General features: G+C 38.2%; 1 non-coding gene across 1 annotated transcript; it reads left to right on the top strand.

The window, feature by feature from the left end:
* The first annotated feature begins 7,035 nt into the window (after positions 1–7,035).
* LOC114030701 lies at positions 7,036–7,139 on the top strand. The gene has a single exon (XR_003567665.1). It is a non-coding gene; the product is annotated as a U6 spliceosomal RNA (small nuclear RNA).
* Positions 7,140–8,196: the final 1,057 nt, after the last annotated feature.

Genomic DNA, 8,196 nt, shown 5'->3' with positions numbered 1-8,196 from the left:
CTTTCTCTCATTTTCTCTCATTCCCTCTCTCTTATTCTCTTTTTCTTTCCTGTTCTTTTTCTCTCATTCTCTCTCCTCTCCCCTCTTTCCAAATATTTTTGTTGCTATGTCTCTGTGTAATAAGCTGAGGACTATGTATACTGGATGGGTGTGAGTGTGTGTGTGTGTGTGTGTGTGTGTGTATGACAGTACAGCATATGGGAGGGAGGCTGGCTAATTCACAATGTGAATGGAGAACAAGGGAAGAAACAACTGTAAACTGCTACACTCTCACCTCAGATGGTGTGATTATGTGTGCTCTTTCCTATAATTAACCTTGTAAATTAAGCTGTTCATACCAGCTGTGGGTATTATTTTGTGTTTTGGTTTGCACTCTAGTCCCTGTTTCTTCCCTTCACTTCCTATCCAGAGGTGTGTACATATATGTGCATGTGTGCATGTACATGTGTGTATACACATACATACATATACATATATCCATAAATCTGGATAGATAGATATAACACATACATATAGATGTGTGTGTCTGTATTGTCTGCTCATCCACACCCCCAAGAGAGTGTAAGTTCCTTGAGCCAAGGATTATTTTTCATTTTGTCTTTGTATCCCCAGGGCCTCGAAAGTGCCCAGCATATAGTAGATGTTCCATAAATATTTATTGGATTGGAGTGGATTTAGGCATTTAGAGAGGATCAGTGTCTTACCCAGGGTCACAGCTACTTACCAGCAGATATGGGCCTCAAACTCTGGGGGCTTCTCTTCTCCATACAAGGAGATAAAGAGAAGCAAGTGTTCCAGCCCAGATAGGAAAAGTGGAGGTGGTCCGTGTGGGTAGGTGATATTCAGCTCCAGAGAGGAAGACAGGGCTATCACTTATTATATCACATTGAGGTTTGCAAAGTACTTTACAAATATTACCTCATCTTCACCTGCAAGGTAAAGTATATTATTATCCCCATTTTATGGATGAGGAAATGGAGGTGACCAGAAGCTAAGTGACTTGCCCAGGATCATACAACTAATAAGTGTCTGAGGCTGAATTTGAAGTTAGATCTTCCTGACTCCAGTTCATCTCTATATCCACTATTCCACTATATAACCAGGATACACACACACACACACACACACACACACACACACATACACACACATAAATATACATATATCCAAGTATCCAGGGTCCAAGGCCTGATTATGTTGTATATATTATGACTTTCTAGATAGTATTATTATGTGTCTATTGGTTCATATATTGTAAAATCAGTGAATTCCAAAAAATTATGATGATGATGATAGACAAAATTCTGTCAGTTTCTGGCCAATATAGACTCTAATAACACAAAGAATTACTAATGATATATTAAGAACAGAATATAATCATATTTAATGTGATTTTATTAACAATACATGTCTACATACACACATCTATTTCATATTCCATGTATACTCAACTCTGAGTGATGGCTTACAAATGAATGTCTCCAAGTACTTTGTACTCTACATATGTTCGCTTCTGTGCTTACACAGTCTGACAGTGCTGTATCATCTTATTATGCACAGCTGCAATGTTATGAATTATTTTTAAAGTGTAGCCTTTTAGGAATAAAGTTGCAATTTGGGAACAATTTTATTTTTTATGGTGCAGTACATATTTTAAACTTTTTAGTTAGTCTTTAATTACAAAAGGTTATATGGCCTATGTATATCTTTTTCAAAATGTATAAAATATTTCTAACCGTATTTCTGCCTTAGTTTTCAAATAAAGAAGATCTCATACAAAATAAAAATTTCGCATTTTGGTGAAAACTGAAAATCAGTGTCATTTTGTTGTATGTAATATTGAAATTTTTGAAAAGTTACGATTTGGAAATATTTGCTGCAATGCAAATTATAATAACATGATATGTGTGATTTTGATTTTCATGTTATTTAAATTTTTATTTTTAAATGTGCTTTAAGAATAAATGTTATCCTTTCCTATTCTGTGCTGTATTTGTGTAGCAGGCAGAATATGTTTGGGGTTTTTTACACATCAGTACAAATCCTGTGTAGAGTTTTAGTCAGTCCTAGAGGTCTTCTCCTCTCTTCTTCCCTCCTGTCCTGTTCTCTCTGATCTTTGACCCTTCCCTTCGGTTCCTTTTTCTCTCATTTTTTCCACCCTTACTGGGCTGGACTATATGGCAGCTGAGATCACATTCATCTCAGATTCTGTGATTGTTGTGAGGATCAAATGAATATACGGAAAGTACTTTGCAAGCTTTAATGTACTATATAAATGTTAGTTTGTGAATATCTGTATGTGTGTATCTCAGGAGCTCTCTTTGTATTTTCCCCTGACTTGAACTCACACTTGTAAGCTGGGTGCCTAGAGAGTAATTGCTACCTCAAGTTCAAGTTCCGAAAGATATCCACTACAAAAACTCATGTGCTCCTACCAGTGTGTTTCCCATTAATAATCATCCAATAGACACATTAGTTCAAAAGCAAAATCATTTACTAAGACAATGTAATAAAAACAATGACTAAACCTAGGGTGTACTCTCAACAAATACATAGAGAGTCCATGGGAAGAGTAGGTTCAAATGGACAGTGTTAGTGAGGCTGACTCAGGCTACTCCTCTAGTATTACAGAGCCTCACCAAGATCCTTTCTCTCCAATGAGATCCTCTCTGTAGCTCAACTTTCACTTATCAGGGCTAACTCTCTCGAGTACATAGCCAACTCTCTTCTCTGCTGCTAGGACTCATGTTTCTTGGAGCTACTTTGGGACCCAAGTAACTATCTCTCTGTATCTATGTCTGGAGTATGTGTTTCTGCTCCCTCAGCTATGCCTCAAACTCTTTTAAACTGACCTAGCTGCTTCTGGTCTTCCTCAAATTCTGTTCAACTGACTCTACAACTGCCAGATGGGATGCTTCCTTCTGGGAGAGTAGCTCTGCTGCTAGATGTCATGGCTGATGGGGGAAAAAGAGGGAAGAAAAATCTCCTTTTCTCCTCCAAGAAGTAGAGTTGAATTCTTAAGTAATTGCTAGCTTTCTCTCTTTGGCTCATCCAAATTGCTGAACTCTTCAACTCTTAGACTGCTGGCTTTCTCCCTAACTTATCTATTTAAAGCCCCCCTAAAGTATAGCCACTTTTTAGCTCAGGCAAAGTTGCTTCTTCTAAACTCAATGAAAGGACTTGTTCAGATCTCATAAAACAATGCATGTTTACATTTGGTTTAACATCCCTTTTGGCTCTTTTTCTTTATATAAACCCTGGGCTTTCGAAGACCATCTTTTTTTACATATGTGGACAGACATATACAGAATCCTAGAATCAAAGATTTTGAAGGGGCTTTGGACATCATCTGTCCTTACATTTGTTAACCTTTTAAAAAAATGTGTTTATAACTATTTCAATATAATTGGTTGTCTATAATCCCATGTATTTTATTTTATGCATTTAGAAACATTATTCTGAGAAGGGGTCCATAGACTTCACAAGATTGCCAGGAAGGTCCGTAACATAAAAAACAGTTAATCACCCTCAATCCTGTAAAACATCTGAGCCCACACAATGCCTATTCTAGCATTGTTAGTTGTGGTAGGAACAGCATCTGTCTTGTGGAGGCTGGACTGGATTATCTTTAGAGGGGCTAGGAATTAAGTTTTGGTACTTGGCTATTCTGGGAGACTGGGGCTTGAACCATCAATGTGCCTTACTGGCCCTCTGAGGGAGAAAGGGCTCAATATATTAGGAGTCAGGACTCCTCAGACTTGAGAAAATTCTCACTGCTGTGTGGGTAAACATGTACCCTTATGATTGAATATTGCTACCAAGATAGGTGTAGAAGAAGCAGGGATCTACATGGATCAGTACTTTATCCTTATAGATTCTTTTTATGGTTTCTTCCTTTGAGGGCAGCTAGGTGGTACAATAGATAGAGCGCTGGGCTTGGAATCAGGAAGACTCATCTTCCTTAGTTCAAATCTAGCCTCAGACACTTACTTAACCCTCTGTGCCTCAGTTTCTCGTGTATAAAATGAGATGGAGAAGGAAATGGCAAACCACTTCAGTATCTGTGCCAAGAAAACCCCAAATGGGGTCATGAAGAGTTGGACACGACTGAAAAAGGACTGAACAACAACAAAAACTTTTCTTTGATAGATAGTTTATGATCCACAAAAGGCTTATTGTGTTCCATTCCCAAGCCTGAGTTACTGGACTGGCCTGAATTAGGCCTGGCCCAGAACACTATGGGATGAAATTTGAAGTCTGAGTGTTATAATACCAATTTAACCAGAACTCAGATAACTTCATCTATAAAATAAGAGTATTAGACTAGATGAGCTCTAAAGTCTCTTATAGTTCTAAATCCTATTAAATAAGTCTTACTTTGATATATCCCTCTTAGTTCCATTACTGGGAACATGCTAATTGATTCCCAAGACCCTGAGCATGTCGAGGGCACCAAGCGAAAGCCTAGACAAGGTTCAGGGCACTGCTCTTCCAAACTCAAGAACAATGCCAGGAGTATATTACTGGTCCCCCTTGGTGTTGTGCAGACCTCTGAGTTTCAGGGAGTGAGGTAAATTGGAAGGGTGGAACCATCACTTACAAGTCATGCTCTAATAATTCAACAAGAGAGGGGTTGTATCATCTTATCCTATCTCAGACAAGGAAAAAAGCAGGAAGGTAGGGCCCAAACATCATAGGAATTTCTGATCTGTCACCAACACCTTACAATGGCTACAACCTAGCCTTTGCTTGGAGACCACCTATGATCAGAATCCACTACCTTGGAGGTAGTCCATCGTACTTTGGGACATCTTCCATTATTTTGCTTGGTTCTACATATTTGTACTAGTGTTTGTTTTTCTTACTTTCTCAATGGGTGGGACAGGGTCAGAGGTGAAAGGGAGAGAATTAAGAAGTAAAAATTAAAAAGAATAGAATTTTTAAAATATAATTTTAAAAAAGTCCATCACAAACTTGCTGCGATCACTATTTACAAACTGTGTGACCTTGTGCAAGTCATTTAACTTCTTGGAGCTTCAGTTTCCACATGTGTGAAATGAGAGGTTTGGATGAGATGATTTGTAAAATGAGAGGGTTGTTAAAGAATCCTTCAAGCTCTAACAATCTATGTTCTATGAACTAGCATCCTATGTGCTTTGTATTGAGAGACAGTGAGGTCTGGTGGAAAGAGTAGAATGTGACCGTCACCAAGCCACTGCATCTCTCTAAACCTCAGTTTCCTCATTGTATTTAGAATCAGTGGACCTGCATTTACATTCTCTTATTAACTTGTGTTTTTTCTGTTCGGTCATTTTAGTCATATTCAACTTTTCATAACCTCATTTGGGGTTTTCTTGGCAAAGATACTGGAGTGCTTTCCTTCTCCAGCTCATTTTACAGATGAGGAAACTGAGGCAAATGGAGTTGAGTAATTTGCCCAAGGTTACACAGCTAGTAAGTGTCTGAAGCCAGATTTAACTCATGAAGATGAATCTTCCTGACACCAGGCCCAGTGCTCTATCCACTGTGCCATCTACCTTCCCACTGTCTTGTGTGACCTTGGCCAAGTTACTTTTAGGCTTCAACTGTAAAATGAGGGAGTTGTACTAGATGTCCCCTGAGGTCCCTTACAATTTTAAATCCTATGAACATGATTGGCTATAGAAAGGAATTTGGAGTGTGAGCTTTCACTTGCCAAGGCAGGTTGCTGCAGGAATTAGAGTGTTCATTATGGGGTTTTCCATATTTTTGTGGTAGCGCTTCTTCTCCTTGTCTTCCTCATCTTCATCTTCCTTCTTAACTCCTTACTGAGAGACCATGTGATATGGTGGTAAGGCCTTTGAACCTGTAGTCAACAAAACGCTGTGATCAAATCTTGTCTTTAAGAGTGATTAGCTTTATGACTGCAGGCAAGTCACTTCTCCTCCTGGGCCTCAGTTTTATCATCTATAAGCTGAGGGTAACTCTTAGGGTTGTTATGAGGGTCAAATTAGATAATGTACAGATAGTACTCTGCACACCTTAAGTTAAATTCTTTATGGTTTCAAAGACTTTCACATACAGAGTTAAAATACTTTGGATATTTTAAGGATTAAATCTATTTTGTAGGAATAAATATAATGCTCTCCACTTGTTCGAAAACAATCTACTTACATATAAGATGTTGGAGAAATGGCTAGAGAGATAGCACTTCACCTGGCAATGATCTTGGGGCTTTAGTGCTATGGACTCAGTCTCAGTCTATATCAATAGTCTGAGACGGCAACCAAAATACCTGATGGAAACTTGGGCTGTGTTCCCCAGAGTCCTGAAGGAGTGTGGTGATGACAGATCTGCTCTATTCAGCCCTGGTGAGGCCACATCTTGACTATTGCATTAATTCTGAGGACCACATTTTAGCAAAAGCATTCAATAAGCTAGAGAACATTGCAAAGTGGATCACCAGGAAGGCAGATAGACTTGAGATCATGTCAGAGAAGGATTAGTTAAAGGAATTAGAGGTAATTAGCCCCAAGTTGTCTGAGCCCAGGTCCAAATAGGGCCGCATAGTATGACCCCCAGAGACAGGTGCCATTGGTGTATAGGGTTCAAAATACTCTAATGTCCCAGTGAAGACTCTTGAACCTGATTTATAGACATGAACCACTTGAATGAGCCTCCCTACACCTCTCAGACAAATTTGTTTGGGCCATTGAACAAAATGATTCACAAACATTGAGAAGATGAATGCCCTCCCCTCCACCCCCATACCAACCTCTCATACCTCTCCCTACAATGTTCTAAGATACCCTGAAACTCTATGGCTTCAAAACAAAGCAAACTGAATGGTGAGTAGAATTATAGCATGCTAGAGCTGGGTAGGTTCTTAGGAATTACCACCCTTTCATTTACCAGGTAAGTAAATGAGAGGTTAAGTGATCTGCAGGTGGACAGTCAAACAGCTAGTTAGTGACATCACCATTAGAACTGAGGCCTCCTGGTCCCTGTCCTTTCTATCAGAGGTCACCTTTTTACTGTGCTCTAAAATATTTTTCTGTGTTCACTTTGGCAGTACATATACTAACATTGAAATGATACAGACCTTAGCATGGCCCCTGCACAAGGATAACCAGCAAATTTGTGAAGCATTCCTTATTTTTTTTTTTAAATTCTTAATAGCATATTTATCTCACAATAGCTCTGTAGGTAGTGCAAATAAGATTATCCTACCCCCTCTGAAATTACCTTTATCAGTCAAGTTAAAAGACAAGCAAAGATTGTGAGGCTCAAAGATTTGGTAGGATCTCTGGGGACTGAATGTATCCCATGTATTTTAAAAAAGAATTTTAAATCAAGAGGAGAACACCATTACTTTGTTTGTTAACCTCCCTAGGACATTGAGGGAATTCTAGATTAAATTAGTATAAGAAGTTGAGTTTTGGAGAGAAAAAAAGCAAAATCTGTTATTTTTCTAAATGGAAAAAAAAAATTCACCTTACCTACCTCTGACTTGTTTATATATTAGGACAAGACAGGAAACAGAGCTAGACTGAATGAAATATACTTGCCATTACACTAACATTTGTTTTAAACTTATTAAAGGTTATCCCTCCTGAGAAAAAAAATGGGAATAGTCAATCTTGGAGGGGTTGTGGTAAGACCAGGATACCAATACATCATTGTTGAAATTGTGAATTAGTACAATCATTCTGGAAAACAATTTGGAGTTATGCAAGTAAAGTGACTAAAATGTTCATGTCCTTTGATTCAGATTCCACTGCTAGACATACACCTACACCAAGGAAGTCATTGGTTGAAAAACAAAACAAAGAAAAAAAAAAACAAAGAAAAAGAAGGCTCCATGTATACCAAAATATTGATGGAAAAGAATTGGAAATAGTGTAGATACCCATTGGTTGGGGAACAGCTAGACAAATCGTGGCACATGGATGAAACATAGTATTGTTCTGTTGTAAGACATTGTGAATATGATGTTATAGAGAAATGTGGAAAGTCTTTTATGATCTGGTGCAATTCAGTTAAGAAGAACCAGGAAAATTATATACACAATGATTACAACAAAGTAAATGGAAAGAACAGCAACCACAAAATAATAAAAACTGACTGTTGCAAAATTATAAAGAAAAAGGGTTGCACCTAAGAAGACATATGAGAAGATATGAGATGGAAGGAGAGGTACTGCATATGTGGTCATAT

Source organism: Vombatus ursinus, unplaced genomic scaffold (assembly GCF_900497805.2).
Source record: "Vombatus ursinus unplaced genomic scaffold, bare-nosed wombat genome assembly UNPS02014973.1, whole genome shotgun sequence".
Lineage (NCBI taxonomy): Eukaryota > Metazoa > Chordata > Mammalia > Diprotodontia > Vombatidae > Vombatus > Vombatus ursinus.
The sequence above is the reverse complement of the archived record's forward strand: the minus strand, read 5'-3'. Positions and strand labels throughout refer to the sequence as shown.